Raw genomic sequence first — 17,165 nt, 5'->3', positions numbered from 1 at the left:
CCACCCCATGGTTTGAAGCATCCACCTGCACAACAAATTATTTGTTGTAATCTGGACTGGCTAACACAGGGGGGGTCCTACTAAAGCTTCTTTAAGCTTCTGGAATGCCTGCTCACATGCTTGGGTCCACACTACCTTATCTGGCCTTTTCTTCCTTGTCAGGTCTGTGAGGGGAGCAGCTATGGTACTATAACTGGGGACAAACTTTCTGTAGTACCCTGCTGTCCCTAAGAATGGTCTCACCTGCTTTTCAGTAACAGGTGCAGGCCATGCCTGAATGGCTTCCGCTTTGGCAGGATCTGGCCTTATGTTACTATTCCCCACTCTATGTCCTAGGTAGGAGACATCTGCCATACCAACCTGACATTTGCTCGGCTTAATGGTCACCCCTGTCCTCTGTAGTCTGCCCAGCACCTCCCTGACATGCTGAAGGTGCTCTGGCCAGGAATGGATGTAGATGGCAATATTATCTAGGTAAGCAAGGGCAAACCCTCCTGCTCCAGCTAGGATATTATCTACCAGCCTCTGTAAAGTTGCTGAGGCATTCTTCATTCCAAAGGGCATCTTTGTGAACTCATACAAGCCAAAAGGAGTCACAAAGGCTGACTTCCCTCTAGCACTGGGAGTCAAGGGCACCTACCAGTAACCCTTTGTAAGATCAATGGCTATAAGATACTTAGTTCCACCCAGCTGCTCGAGGGCCTCATCTGTCCTAGGCATGGATTAAGTATCTGACTCTGTGTGACTATTTAATTTCCTGTAGTCCACACAGAACCTGGTGCTGCCATCCTTCTTTGGCCCAGCACCACTGGGGAGGCCCAGGGACTGTTGGACTCTTGAATCACCCCTAGTTCCAACAATTCCTGTACCTCCTCCCTCAGAGTCTGTCTGACTCTCTCAGGCACTCTATAAGGGGGCTGCCTAATAGGCCTTTGGGGTCCTGTACCCACCCTGTGCTGCACCAGGTGGGTGCACCCTGGTTTCCCAGTGAACATGTCCCCAAATTCCTGCAACACTGCTCGGACTTCTCGAACCTGGGTAGGAGATAGCTGCTGGAATATTGCTACCCCTTCCACAGAGGTATCAGACCAAGCCTCACTCAGTCCCCGGCTCTCCCTCAGACTCCTTCTGCAATCCACTGCAAATGCTCAGCACAAGGGCTTCCCTATCATGGTAATGTTTCATCATGTTAACATGATACAATTTGTGCCCCTGCCATCTGCCTAGCAGTTCCACGATGTAATTAACATCACTTACCTTTCTTACCACTTTGTAGGGCCCCTTCCAAGCTGCTTGCAGTTTGTTGTGTCTGGCAGGAATGAGAAACATTACCTGCTATCCCACAGCATACTCTCTAGCGTGAGCATTCCTGTCATACCAGACCTTTTTCTGCTGTCGGGCTTCCGCCAGGTTCTCCTGGGCCAAGCCCATGAATTCCCTGTACCTTGTCCTGAGGTTTAGGATGTATGCCACAACAGACTTCTTGTGAGGTTCACACTCATCTTCCCACTGATCTCAAATTAAATCTAGAGGTCCCTCACCCTATGCCCATACAGCAACTCAAAGGGTGAAAAACCTGTGGATTCCTGGGGAACCTCTCTGTAAGCAAACAACAGATGGGGCAAATATTTGTCCCACTCCCTCTTAAACTGTTCTGCAAATGCCCGTAGCCTGGACTTGATTGTAGAGTTTAACCTCTCAGCAAGACCATTAGTCTGTGGATGGTAGGGGATGGTCTTCATGTGCTTCACCCAACAGGACTTCCACAGACAAGCCATCAGGTCTGACATGAAATTGGCACCTCTGTCAGACAGTATTTCTTTTGGGAAACCCACCCTGCTGAGAATCTCTAACAAAGCATTTGCCACCTTCTCTGCTTCAATGGAGGACAGAGCCACTGCTTCAGTTTATTATGTAGCATAATCTACAACCACTAGGATATCATTTTCCCTGTGGAACCTGGGGTACTCATAGGACCCACAATATCCATAGCTACCCCCTGAAATGGCTCCTCAATCACAGGCAAAGGTATCAAAGGAGCTCTCACCTTGTCTCCTGCCTTGCCTACCTTTTGACACTGCTCGTAGGTCCTGCAGTACTCGGTTACATCTCTGGAAATTTCAGGCCAATAGAAGTTTTGCATATTACACCTCTTTGCACGTTTTATGCCCATATGACCTGCAAAGGGAATATCATGGGCTATGGCTAGAATCGCCAGACGATAGACTCTATGCACTACTAACTGCTGTACTCTCTCACCTTCTAGCCCTCCCTCAGGGGTTCACTCTCTGTACAGTAACCCTTTGTCCCAGTATACAGATTCCCCCTTTCCTTGAGAATCAGGTACTCCCTAGCTACTTGCCTCACGCCTTGCAATGTAGGGTCTAAGAACTGAGCCTGTCTCAACTCTCTCCTTGTAACCCTTCCCACCTCCCGTTCCACAGGAAGTCTGGCATCCTCTTACAGTGGTGACTCACTGTCAGCCTGGGTACTACTACTCACCTCTACCTTTGCAGTTACCCTGTCCAAGGGAACATCAGTACCCACAAGCAGCTGTGGCTCACCTTCAGTCCCACTGCTACAGCATAGCTCACTCCCTGAAGTAACCACCTCACAAGTCCTGGCTGCAAGTATGCAGTTTGTCTGGGTCTCCCCCAGGCTACCAGACCCACATGCTTGTCTCCAAGCCTGAATGCATGTAACTGCACAAGCACAGGGTACTGCACTATCAAAAATCATTCCCTATCAGGACATCTGCAGGTATATCCTCAAACACACCTACTTGCTGGCTTCCTTTTCCACCCTCCCAGTCAAGGTGAACCCTAGACAAAGGTATTTGAAATGTGATCCCTTCTAAAGCCCTGACTGGAGTAGACTGCCCAGGCAAGTAGTGCTCCTGTTTAACTATGGCAGGCTTTACAATGGTTATATCAGAGGCTGTGTCTCTCTTGGCAATGGCCTCTTTGCCTTTCACTACAATAGGATATAGCCTCTGGTGGTAGTTTGGTACCCTTGTTGTCCCAAGACAACCTACTATTGGCATTTTGTCTTTCCCACTTACTGGCTGCCTCACCTTTGGTTTCCCACCTTGCCTGCGTGGACATCTGTATGCCACATGGCCCCACTGGTTGCATTCAAAACATTTAGCCCTAGCTCCTGGATGTGACCTGGACTAGTGGCTTCCCCTGCTACTGGAAGATTCTGTTGGGGCAGTCTGTGCTGCACACCATGGGTTCCTTTAGACTCATGAGCAGTACTGGGGGGGTCCCCTTCCTCTGCTGGGCTGCCCTGCTTGCCAGGTATAGGTCTCCCTTCTTCCCCAACTCATCTGAAGTAGCAAATTGTCTATCAGCTAACCAGATCCTCATGTCCTCAGGCAAAGAGCTTAGGGCTTGTTCGCTCACCAAAAGGTCTGTCAGCCCTTCAAAAGTGGTGACCTGACATCCACTCACCCAGCTATGAAAATAAGTGCTCAGTTCAGCAACATATTCACACACACTTTTATCTGCCTTGCGTCTATGCTCATGAAACATTTTCCTATAAATTTCAGGTGTTATCTTAAAACATTCTAAAATACATTTATTTACAGCAGTATAATCAAAACATGCAATGTCAGACATTTTAGCCAATGCATTTACAGCTTTACCATGGAGTAAGGGGATCAGGAACAGTACCCAGATCCTTTGGTCAGCACTATACTGTTTGCATACCCTCTCGAACATATGAATGAAAACTATCAATATTATCCCCCTCTTTAAATTGAGGAAGAAATGTACTTAGCTGTTGTGCTTCTGGGGTCCAGTTACTCCCTTCCCCATTACCTCCATGACTCTGGTGAAGAGTCAGCATTTCCCTCTCATGCCTCCTTTGATGCTCCTTTTCTTTGGGTTCTGTCTCCAAACGCCTAGCCTCCAACTCATGTCTCTTTAGCTCCAGCTGGATTTTTAAGTCCACTGCAGAAAGGTTGAGCTGTCCATTCTCCACTGCCAGTCTGATTGTCCTTCTGGATGCTGTTTTCTGATGCAGTTATAACCAAGGCTGCAATCAGGTCTGCCTTAGTCAGGTTTCCATGTACCAGTCCCCTAGCCTGGCACATCTCCACCAGCTGGCTCCTTGTCAGCTTTCCATACTCCTCTGCTGACATGCTGCCTGCTCACCCTGACTAACTAAGCTAACAAAAGAAATAAAACAATTGTGATCTGAACTCTGAGTATTCACTGTGTGGCTGTTTTAGAGTATAAAACACCTTCAGAGATCACTGCACATAAGCTACAGGATTCACTCTACCCACACCACTACAAGCCAGTTAGTATTTGCCAACTAATTAATATATGATGTGGATATCCCAACCACTGCCACCAATTAATATGTGACACCCGTGCCCTGGCCCAGCAATCAAGGAGCCTCAATACTCACCACTAACACTAGAGAGGGCGTCTCATATCAGCCTAGCCAGATAGAATTGTGCAGATAATTCTATCATTTGTAAATGTGAAATGTTGAATTTAAAACAATGTGGCAACATTGCCATCTGCTGTAAATAAAGCTAAGGAAGGCATTTCTTTACATTTAAGACACAACCCTATATTTTACATTTATATTTACAAATGCCAGAATTATGTATCAAATTCTATCTGGCTAGGCTGGCAGCCTTCACCCATCTCTACCAATCTTCACAACTAGGATGAATAAAGGTCAGGAATAGGATGGAGATGAAATTTATGTTCAAGGTCAGGTCAAAGTGGAAGTAATGTAGGTTACTAGTTTGCTCAGAATTATTTATGTCTACTCTCATGTCTAAAGCTTATGGGACTGGAATTCCACACCGTAGTTACAGGAACAATGAATAATGAGTTACTAAAGTCAATATTTGATCAGACAATTTCTAGGAGATTTTGGGTGTCAGATCTTGAGTTATAATGAGGCATGGATTTTGGAAGTAAATTAGAGATGGGTGGTATCTACCAGGCATGTGCAGAATTTTGTGTGTTTTTAACTGGTTAAATGCTGAAAGGTGTTTTTGCTCTAGGTAAGTAACCTTGCAAAGTGCTTTATAATGACACATTTTGTTGGAGACATTAGAAGAGTATTTAGCAATGTTATTGAATGCTTGTTCTACCTCATGTAGGCGTGATTTTGGAATATTAGTAAGGAATGATAATGATAGGGTGGCCGCTGTGGTGCAGCGGTTAGCATTGACACCTCACAGCAAGAGGTTCTCCGGTTTGATCCTTGGCTGGAGTGCCTTCTGTGCAGAGTCTGCATGTCCTCCCTGTGGTCATGTGGGTTTCCTGCAGGTGCTGACGTTTCCTCCCACATCCCAAAGACATGCTGTAGGTGGATTGGACACTCTAAATTGGCCCTAGGTGTGAGTGCATGCGTGTGTGTCTTCTGTGGAAGGTTGGGCACTGGGCTGGCAACTCATCACTGTAAAAACTCCACTGCCAATCATGAGCGGACAGGTGATCCGCTGTGTTGACCCCTAACCAGGAAAAGCTGAAAGAAGAAGTAAGGATAGATAATGCTATAGTAATGTAAGTGATTGAAGGACATAGCAGTACAGATAACAGTGGAGTCATTAACATATTGTACTGATATGCCATCAAGAATTTTGGCACGCTTATTATTTACAAAGATACTGAACAGAATCGTTACAGGTATTCAGCCATGCGCAATATCTGTATTATTTGGTAGAAATGTAGAGACTGCTTGGGACCATTTTACTGCTTCATGTCGATTCAATGGATAAGTTTTGAACAGTTCTAATGTGGTGTACACCAGCCTTTGTAACAGGAAAGCATGACAGATGGTATCAGATGTGACAAATAGTTCCAGGAAATAGCAGAGGTGAAAAGACCACTGTTTTTGTTATGATTAATAGTATTTATGAAGGATAAATGAACAGTTTCAGTGCTGAATCCAGTTAAAAAAACATACTGTGTACATGATGTAACAGCAGCCTTTTTTTTACATTTTCAAGTAGTTTAGAGATGGAATAATATGACAATAGGTAGAAAATTATTAAGGGAATTGTTTCTTCCTCCTCAATGAAGAGCTACTATATGAAATGACTTCCAGAGGACTGTCACATAAGATTCACTTATGGTTCTATTTATAAGCAATGCAGTAGGATAGGTTATTATTATCTACGGCAGTTTTCCAATATTCAGATACATACATACATACATACATACATACATACATACATACATACATACATACATGCATGCATACATACATACATACATACATACATACACACATACATACATACATACATACATACATACACACATACATACATACATACATACATACATACATACAAATATTTCAAGTACAGGCATTAATTGCCTTTCTAGCCTGCCAATATACCAAAACAGTTGCTCCCATATTAAGTGTCCAGGCTGTTCTTAAAAATATCTAAACTAGTGCTTGCTTTAATTCAATTTGGTAACATATTCTATGCATCAGCTGCTCTTTCAGAGAAACAATTAGTATACTTCTCATTCCTGTAGAATCTTCTACATAAATTGTCAAATGACTCTCTATTACTTTTTGATAACATCAAACATTCCTAAATGTCTTATAAATCTGAATAAGATCACCTCTTAGATATCTATAAGAGACATTGTGCAAGTTCAGATAGTTTAGTCTTTCATAATAACTTAAATTTTCAAATCCATGGATGCCCTTAGTATATTTTTGCTGTACTCGTCCAGGTTACTTGTGCTTGTTTTCATATAAGGTTTCCATATTGTTATTCCATAATCAAATTTGTGTCTAATGCAATTAACAAACGATGATTTCATCATTTCTGATTTCCTAGACTTTATACATCTTTTTATACAACCTATAGTTCTATATCTATCATTAACTAATTGGTTGATATGATTATATAAACTCAAAGCTGGGTCTACTTATATGCCCAGGTCCTTAAATGAATATAAAGCTTCAATCGCTGTGTGCTGTATTAAATATTGACTGTTCAGTTTACATCTCCCAAATCTCATATGCTTAGTTTTTGGTGTATTTATCAGCATATAATTCTCCTGTGCCCAAATGGTCAATTTAGTCAAGTTCTTTTGCAGACATGGCTTATCTGTAACACATGTTAGCAGTTTACCCAGTTTCAGGTCATCTGCATATCAGATGGAAGGAGATCAGAAGCTAAGGAGGTAGGTTTTTACTTCTGAAGCTACTTCTTTTTTCAGTGATACATACTTGTTGATTTGGGCAGTCCTCAGGTATTTTAAAGCCCCAGAAACACTGGCAGAATTAATGCAGGCTATGGATAAGGACCCAATGACATAGGTATGAACGGTGTTCAGACTCATAGAGATGTTCCCACTGCGAGTATGTGAGCATCAGACTTTAGCAGTGAACCCACTGTTTTTCATAATGGTGAAGGACTACATTAGCAAATAGGTCGGAGGGGACAGATCAACAAAGTTGCTGTATCCAGATGATGAGGCATTACAGACAGGCTCTAAACAGGAATTTCAGCAAATGATAGGGGGATGGAATGTAAAACTGAAGACAGACGAGAGGAAACTGAGTACAAATAAGACTGCTGTAATTGCAGTAAACCGAGAAAATTAGAAGAAGCTGATAACTGAAATAGAGGAGAAAATATGGAGCCAATTAACAGCTTCAAGTACCTGGAAATGGTAGTTTTGAAGTGAAGTGTGAATGAGGAGGTCAAAGCTAGAATCAGACGAGCTGCAGGCAACTGGCACAGAGTGTCAGGAGTAATGTGTGACAGAAGAATGCCAAAGAACATCTACGAAACAGTGGTGCAGCCAGTACTGCTGTATGATACAGAACCTATGCAGTAAATACAGAGCAGATGAGGACCCTAAAGATGATGCAGATGAAGTGGTTAATATGCATGGCAGGATGCACACTGTAGGACAGATGAAGAAATGAGGACTCAACAGCAGACGCCCAGGTAGCTCCAATTGTAGTTAACTGTGGTTCAGGCACATGTGCAGGAAACAAAAGCAATTTGGAGAAGATGGATTGAGCAGCCAAAAAGAAGGCAAGAGGAAAAGAGATATATAGATTGTGTGAGAGAACACCTTTGATAGTCAGGCAGGATGGTTGAAGAAGGTAGGAAAAGAGAGTGACAGGGCAACAATTGACATGACACCCTGATCCCCATGTATAAAATGGGAAAAAGGGTAGTTGATGACAATGATGACTTACTTGTTGAAGGTTCAATGTACCAAGCAAGTCTTATTTGGCCTTGTTGCTTGGTATGACATTACAGTTTTGCATAAAAGAGTATTGTCTATGAAATACTTTTTGAATGTGGAGGTAAAGTTAAAATGAGTTTCACTGGGGAAAGGACCATGTGTATTTTTTTTTCTTTGCCCTGGCTTAAGAAGTTTGTTAGTGTTTGCCCACTATTTATTTAGGATTAGTTTGATGCTGGAGGAGTTGCTGGTTAAAGAAAATGTGCTTGTTTTCATTAGCTCTGTATTTAATCTGATTTCAAAATGTGTTATCATTTTGTCTAGAGTGGATTGCCTGAGAGGTTTTCCTTGGTCTCCAAGCTTCGTTCCTGATTAATTCCTTCATTTGTGTTGACATCCAAAGGGAAGTTATGCATTTAACCTTTTTCATGCATATAGGTTTAAGTGAATATGCATTTAACCCTCTTCTTGCATATGGGTTCAAGAGAGTTCAGAGACGTTAGGAAGGTGTGGTTAAAACTGTTGACTGCGTTATCTAGGGTAAGATTTTTAGAGGGTGCCATTTGCATTGTTTTAGCAATTCACTAAATGTGTCCTTTTGGAAACAGTTTTTTTCATAACAACTTGAAAATAAAATTTTTGTTGGGTTTCTGCCTTCCCAAATAACAAATGTTGGATAATGGTTACTAAAAGAGTTTGTTGAGGTTAATTAGCAGAGAATGTGGCTAGTGTTGCATTGCAAGTATCCAATCAATAATGCTTTCCTTGACAATTCTTTTTATCTATTCTGGTGGTGGTGTCAGTTCTTATTTATGTGAAAGTGGATGTTAATATTTGTCTAAGAGTGTGCATTGCTGTTGTAACTTGCCTGTTTATATCAATAAATACCAAGGATATGGTTTTAAGTATTTGTAGAGATCCAGGATAAAATTTATTCAAGACTAGAAATATTCTTGTTGTTTGTGTTTTGTGGGAGATGAGTGACTGGTACATTAAACTGAGTATAGTTGTTTATAGTTAAGTTAGTGAGTAAGATTTCATATAATTAAATTGTGATATAGCTAAGTCAGAGTTATGAAGTTTGAGTATAATATGAATAACCCTCCCCCTTTTCTGGAAATTCTATCTGTTCTAAAGATGCTATATCATGGGGAGTAACTCTTCATCTGATGTATAAGATTTTAACCAGGTCACAGTGATAGCTAGAATATAAGGTTTATGCTGCTGGATTCAGCGATGCAGCTCTGTTATATTATCATTGAAGCTTTGAATATTCTTATTAAGTATTCATAATATAAAGCTACGAATTATAGGAAGTAGTACTAGGGTTAAGTTTAATGTTACCACATAGTAATAAATGCAGTGATAGAAAGGAGCAACTGTGCAGAAGTTATGAAATTATATTTTGGTATGACACATCTTGTTTTGTGTGTGTGTGTGTGTGTGTGTGTGTGTGTGTGTGTGTGTGTGTGCACATCTGTGCTCAAAATCTGAAGATTTGTGAATGGAAAGATCGTCTCATATGTAACGGCCTTTCAAGGCTCTTAACCAAAAGGATTATAAAGAGTATGTCAATAGCTGTTAGATGAGGCATGAGTAAGTGTTGGCTTAAAGACACTAAAGGCAATGTTCTCTATAGATAATGAGATTAACAGAAATGAAAGAAGCATTTCTGTATAATTGTCAAGTTAATCTTGTAAGCAGTGCTATGATGAGAATAATCTGCTGTTCAATTATGAAAATTCTAGAGCTGTTTTGTTCTTGGTAAAGAAGGGAATGAGGGACACTTTTATGTACTTTATTAATCAGGTTATGATATTCTGATAAAGGGTGGTCTTGTGTGGTTTGTATCATACCAAAAGCATGCTACAAGATCTTAAATAAAGCAGAGTTGTTTAAGTTGTGACAAAAAGAGGTACTGCCAGCACAGCTAGCTGGAATTTTGTAAATAGTTATATGTCATTTATGAATATTGAACTAATTTATACAAGATGCCGGTGTTACAAATGGATTAGAACTGTATGTCATATAAGATGCTTGTGTTACAACTGTATCAGAATTATATGTCATGTGTATATCAAACTTCTTTGTACAGATGTTTGTGTTGAAAAGGTATTTGTAAGTGCTGTGTTTAAGATGTATCCACAGTGTACCCTACTGGAAGAGAACAGAAAGGTACATGCACTATTGTAACTGTTTAAATGTATATATTTTAACAGTGGAAACTGGAATACAGAGGGTTAACCTCAGTCCAGTAAACTTTAGAAATATATTTGAAATTAAACCAGTTTATAGGCTACACCATAAAGAGGCTATCTCTGAAGTTTTCAATGCAGCTAGAGGCACAAACTCTGTACTAGAAGCTTTCTGCATTGTCTTTGCAGTGAACTAATTGCTAGTCTGAAAGCATGAAGGAAGGCAATTGTTTTATGACTTCCAGCATCTGCCAAAGATCTGAGCCAAAATCCTTGTATTAGTATGTTTACAGGTAGATGCTAAATACTGCCAGCAATGGGGGTTTTGGCCTGGGAATTAGAAGTCAGATGACTGGAAATTATGTCATTCTGCAAGCTATCCCAGCAGTAATATTTTAGATATTATTGTGAGAACTCTCTTAGTGAGACAGAACATTCTTTATTATGTCTTTGACCTGACAACAACAACAAGAACCATTCACCACATATCTGCCTTGTTCTAATTAAGTAAGTTTCTAGGGAAAAGGATAATCCTCTTAGATACAGTCAGGAATATAGTGAAGCTTAGTTTAGATATTTTTCTTTATTTATGTGAGCCTGTACTGCAGTTATTTTAAATATTTATTGTCGTTTTGATCTCTGATGTCACTGTGAATATATGTTTAGTATTGCCTTGTTCTTTTATTATTTATTATTAAATATATTTAAACCTTTCATTGTGGCTGATCTGTGTAGAGATATTTAAGTTTTGAGAGTACATGCATACTTACTTCGTGACACTGTGTGGGCCACTCCTAATAGCCTTGCTCTTGGTCATACTACCATTTGTATTAATATTAATACTACATAGTAAGATTGGACACCCTTTGTTAAGGACCCTAAAGCAGATGATAAGAAGTGACTGGTAACAGTGACAACTACCTTATAATCTGGGCAGAAGGAGGTATAGTTAGTAAACCTGTGCCAGGCTTTCTCAAGTGTGTGAGTGAGTGTAAATCAAACCTCAAAGAATGTGTGTGTCAGCAACTCGGGCAGGGACACAATCACTTGTTAGACAGACAGAGTGCCGAAGGTCTTGGCTCGGTCACTCAGCTGAGATCTCAACTCTATAGCTGTGCCAGTGGGGAGACTTACTGGAGATCTGGAGAAAAAGGGAGAAACCAGTCCCAGACCGACTGGTTTCTGTGTGCTCTTAAAGGAAGTTACATGATGCAGAGAGCTGTATCTGGAAATACTGTGTATGTACTTCCTACCTTTCCAGTGAATGTCCCCCACAGGTGCCACTGGTGAGGATTGAGGCTCCTATATTGCTGGTCCAGTGAGGGTCATCACATAAGTGAAGACAGACCTTGAAAATCTGTTAAGGGCATGGCTGGAACATGAGAGATGTAAATCTAGAATGAAAAGGAAAATGGTCAGTTTATACCAGAGGTATAAACAGACAAAGAAAAGTGGTGCATGATGATTTTTCATTGGCTGGGAAGGTAGGATGGAATTGCTGAGAGGATTTACAAGGAAAATGGTGAAGCAAGAGTAGAGGAAGGCATAGTGAGTTTAAAGGCACACTGAGGAAATGAGAATCCAGTATGGCAAGAATGTTGTTTTCAAGAAGAGGCTATTCCACATAAGGAAGGTTCCATCAGCTTTAGGGAATAAATCCACAGTAGAAACTTTTGGTAAAAGACAGACAAAGCAATATGACATTTGCATATTAAAAAAAAAATCTAGTTAATGTAAATACATAATGACAGAAAAATATATAAACTATTACACAACAAGTTCTGAAAACCTTGTAGTGTCTGAAAGGATATAACTGGAAATGAATGGGTTGCAGTGACTAATGATATTTTAAAAATTGCATTGTGTTTAGAGTAAATAACTTGCACGTTATAAAAGATGTTTAGTTTGAGTTCCAAAATGCACCAAGTAGATAGCGCTGTGACTCCAGGTTGCATGCTAGGATATTTACCATATAAATAAACTTTCATACATGGAAAGTAACACAGAACAACCCATTTTGAAGCTATGTACTATTTAATATTAAAAAAATAAACATGTATGTCTCTCTTCTGAGCAGCCCAGTGGCCGACATCAATCATCACAGCAAAGCCAGGTTGCCAGACATGACGGCTTACTAAAAAATAGAGCAGCTTCACCGAACCATCTCTCAGCGCACTGTGCAGAATTATCTAATTATTAATGATGGTAACCTGTAGCTCAGACTTTTTAAATCACATCTATATGCTAAAATGTAAAGTAACAGCATAATGAAAGCCTTCAGTTTATGAATATGGGCCAGCTTCAAAATAACAGGATAAAATTCCAGACGTAGGAGCTGTGAAGCAACAACACAGACCATTGTACTGATGTAGTTTTAAAGAAATTCTCTATGCCAGTAACAAGTACACCAGTAAGAATATTGAGTACATGGAATAACTTCTGTATGAAGTTATTGAATTCAGAAATATGGAGGCCTTCTGAATCAGAAGCAAGGCATTTGTCTATAGCCACCACTGTCCTGCATATTGCAATGGACCTAGCTCAATTTTCAGCTTCTTTTAGGACTAATATTACCTACAGGGTCTCTGGTATATTCTCTGTCTTCTGCTCTTCCATGTTTCTTCTCCACAACTATGGAGTGATTGTCAAAATTACTTTATTTCTTCTATTCTTATTAAGCATTTCTTGATTAAAAGTGTGTGTGTGTGTGTGTGTGTGTGTGTGTGTGTGTGTGTGTGTGTGTGTGTGTGTGTGTGTGTGTGTGTGTGTGTGTGTGTGTGTGTGTGTGTGTGTGTGTGTGTGTGTGTGTGTGTGAACACTTTATAATCCCGAAATTCTGAAATACCAAATTTCAGAATCCCGAGATTATAAAGGCGAAAGCTCAAATGTTCGAAACCCCAGAAGCATGAATTTCAAAATCCCGAAGTACAGAGATGTTGAAGTAGCGCTTCTGGTGTTGCACTGTGTGAAGGGATAGCTGGAAGTTCAGGTAAGTATTTATGTTTAAGGGTTTTGGTTAGGGGCTTTAGTGTGTGTCAGTGTGTTTGGTTACTGTGATCTGTGTGTGCAAGGGGAATGTAGCTTGTATGGTGGTGTTTTTGTGTGTTTGTGTAGTGCGACCATGGAGTTTGTATATTTAAGTAGGGGGGTGTGGGGGGTGCAGCCCACCACATAGGTGGTGCAGTGAGGCTTGCCACCCTGCTTGTATGTAGTGCAGGTTTGAGTGTTTGTGTGTTGGGGGAAGCTGTGTGTTTGTGTGTCTGTGGTGTATGGTTAGTGTAGTGTTCGCGATTTTAAAATACGCGGTCCTGGGGCTTCGGGATTGTCAGGTTTCGGCTTTATGATCTCTAAATTCTAAAATTCGATATTTCAGGATTTCGGGATTATAAAGTGAATCTGTGTGTGTGTGTGTGTGTGTGTGTGTGTGTGTGTGTGTGTGTGTGTGTGTGTGTGTGTGTGTGTGTGTGTGTGCTAACTCACACAAGCATATCACAAAGTAAAGGCACTAAAAAGCTCAACTAGTGGCTGTTCCAACACAATGTCTTTGTAATATTACCTCCCTATGTTGTTTCAAGTCACATTGTATTGCAATATTATCAAGCTTATATAGTAGTGCCTAATTTAGCCAAGTGCGTGCAATTACCTCCCTTGCCAGTGTATTTTTAGATATATATACAATTTCATACATTTATACTGTTTCAATCATACTTAGCTGTATTGTTAACTGAGTGTAATTTATCTCTTCCTTGCTAGTGTCTCTTAGATATATGTACAAAAGCTTGCAGAAGTATCTGTTCAACCTCTTTTAGTTGCATTTTTTTTTACCTGGTACAAACTACTAGCTAAATTGTTAAACTTTTTACTCACATGCTCCTCTCAACATCACTAGATTCAAATTACATCTGTTGGACTATTGTGTCTCCATATTACTAAAGTACTATCTCTCTCCCACCTTTCTCCCCTGTCTCCAGCTTTCAGGCCCTGTGTTACCCACTGTGGATATGCCCATGTGGATGCCTTGACCTACACTATAATTAATCCAAGCTCAACCAATCCTTCAAGCAATATTTATAAACTCTGCTGCATCATCACTTTTATTGGACTAGAACCAAGCCTCTCCTTGAAAGAACCAAGGAAGTGTGTGCATCAGTTGCTAAACCTACACTATTACAGTTATTTCAGCCCTGCTAGGTGTTGAGAATGCTTCCCAGCCAAGAAAGCCAGCAGCCAACCCTCCCTCCAATTTCTGTATAACCATACTTCCTCCTCTCCTAGCTCCCTGACTTATACCGTCCCCCTTCTCTCCCTATTTAATCTACCCCAGAGATAGCCTTGGTGGAGCCACAGGTGCATATAAGCATCTGTCCACTAGATGGCACCCTCTCCCCACTAATTTAATTTCAATTCAATAATTCTCTTGTATTCAGCTCAATCTCTAACTTTATTTTTTTCCCTTTAAAGCACCAAAGCTCTAACTTTACTTTCCTCTCTTAAATCACCATAGCCCACTCTATCTGACTATACCCATGTCCCCTATACTTACCTGTCTGCAATCCACATTCCACTGATAGGTTCTTGATCTTCCCTTGCCTTCCTTGGCTCAACCCACTCCGTTCGCCCTGCGGGCTCACTCTGCTCCCCTACCCTGCCCCCAAATTCCACCCACCCCCAGCACCTCTACCTTTATCCTCCATAAACCACACCCACCACTACAATTATCCAATCAATCTCACATACCCTGGAAATGTCCATTTCCCTTACCCTGCCCACTCTAAGCTCTAATCACTCCACTAACAAACACCCCGAAACTACCACTACATCAAACAATACTCAACTTCCCACTACCTTCTCTAATATAAAACCTTGCCAGCTCCTACATACATATAATCACTCTTGTATTCTCAAATTGCTTAGTAACTACTTAACAACTCCTAACAACCTCATCCCATTATGCTTAAAAAAACTTTACACATCTCCTTTCTACTACTGCTACTTCTACACTGTTCCTTTATTCTCTACCTCACCCAGCCCATTAATATCTACCATTCCCAATCCTTCCACACAACCAACCATCTTACCTTACCTCTCCAACACTCACACACTCCAATTTCTCCACACCTATATCCTATAAAAAAATCTACTTTTTCCATATAAACTGCTTACCTCACAAAGATATTCCACTCCCATAGTAGCTAGCAATTCTTCCAGTATCATAATTGAGCCCAATGTACACTCTAAACTTTCAAATCACCTCTCTAACTCCATCCTATACCTAATTACCACCCTATTATCAGGAGATATCCACCCTAACCCAGGTCCCCCCACCTCAACAACTATTAACAAGTCAATTTACTTACTTCTTTAAATTCCCAAAGCATAGTCAACAAAATCCCAAACCTGCATGCCTGGCTTACACACAACAAACCTGACATCCTATCCATCTCTGAAACGTGGTTAAAACCCCATATAAAAGACTCTGAAATAATCCCACCAAACTATTCTATCATTAGAAAAGACAGGTCTCATAAAAAGGGGGTGGTGTAGCTCTTCTATACTCATCCTCACTATCAGTTACTCCCTATAATAAACCCACTCCCCACTTTAATAACGCTGAATTACTACTAACGTTACTTCAAATCAACAAACACAAGCATAAATGTATAGCCTCCCTTTACATTCCCCCAGGAGATAATATTTCTACACTTGAAGACATCCTCTTCTGGCTCTCCACAAACATCAGCAATGAAACTTTAATCCTAGGAGACATGAATATCAATTGGGCCTCCATTCAGTCTCCCTCAAACCCACTTAACATTAACCTATACAACTTCTCTCAGCTCATCAACTCTATAACCCGCCCCTCAAAAAAACTCTCCAGTGGCAGTATCCTAGACTGGATCTTAGTCTCTCACCCCCATTATTTCTCCAACAGTGGTACTCTTCCCGATCCTCTTAGTGACCACTTACCCACATTTACACACCATCTCCCCTCACCCCTTCATCGTACCCATAACTTTATTACTACTCGTAACCTAAAAAACTTTAACCCTACAGATTTTTCTAACTCTCTAAAAGCAATAAATTGGAATAGTCTAAAAACACTTCCTCTAGATAATGCAGTCGCCCATTTCAACACTACATTCTTAAACCTCCTAGACCATCATGCTCCCCTAAGAATGAAAAGAATAAAAAGAAAACTGCCCCCTAGCTTACCAAAAATACACTTACTACAATGCGACACAGAGACAAGCTATGGACACACTACCAGAAAAATAAGACCCCGCTCATCTACAATGAATACAAAACACTTCAAAATAAAGTAAAAAAGCAGATCACCACTGATCGACAAAATTACTTCTCCTTACTCCAAAACAACAATAAAACAAACCCTCAGAAATTCTGGAAAGGCATCTCCACTCTCCTAAATCCCAGTAAACCAGACATCCCCACCCCAGACCCAAATGCTCTTGACATAGACCTGGCTACTCAATTTAACTCTTTCTTCATTGATTCTATTTCCAAGTTAACCTCATCTTTCTCTAACATCTCCACTCCCTCCAAATTACCACCAACCTCATCCACTCACCTTCCACCACCATCCACTAGTTCACCCCCTCTCCCATCTTCTAATTCTGCACCCACCACCTCCTATCCCACTCTCCCTCCCTCCTCATCACTCCCACCTCCAAATACCCACTCTTCCCACTCCTCACTTTTCTCCTTAAATCCCATACCCACCTCTACCATAAAAAACTCCTTCTAAAACTGAAAC

Source organism: Protopterus annectens, chromosome 9.part0, assembly GCF_019279795.1.
Source record: "Protopterus annectens isolate FY-2018-M chromosome 9.part0, PAN1.0, whole genome shotgun sequence".
Classification (NCBI taxonomy): domain Eukaryota; kingdom Metazoa; phylum Chordata; order Ceratodontiformes; family Protopteridae; genus Protopterus; species Protopterus annectens.
Note: the sequence above shows the minus strand (reverse complement) of the source record.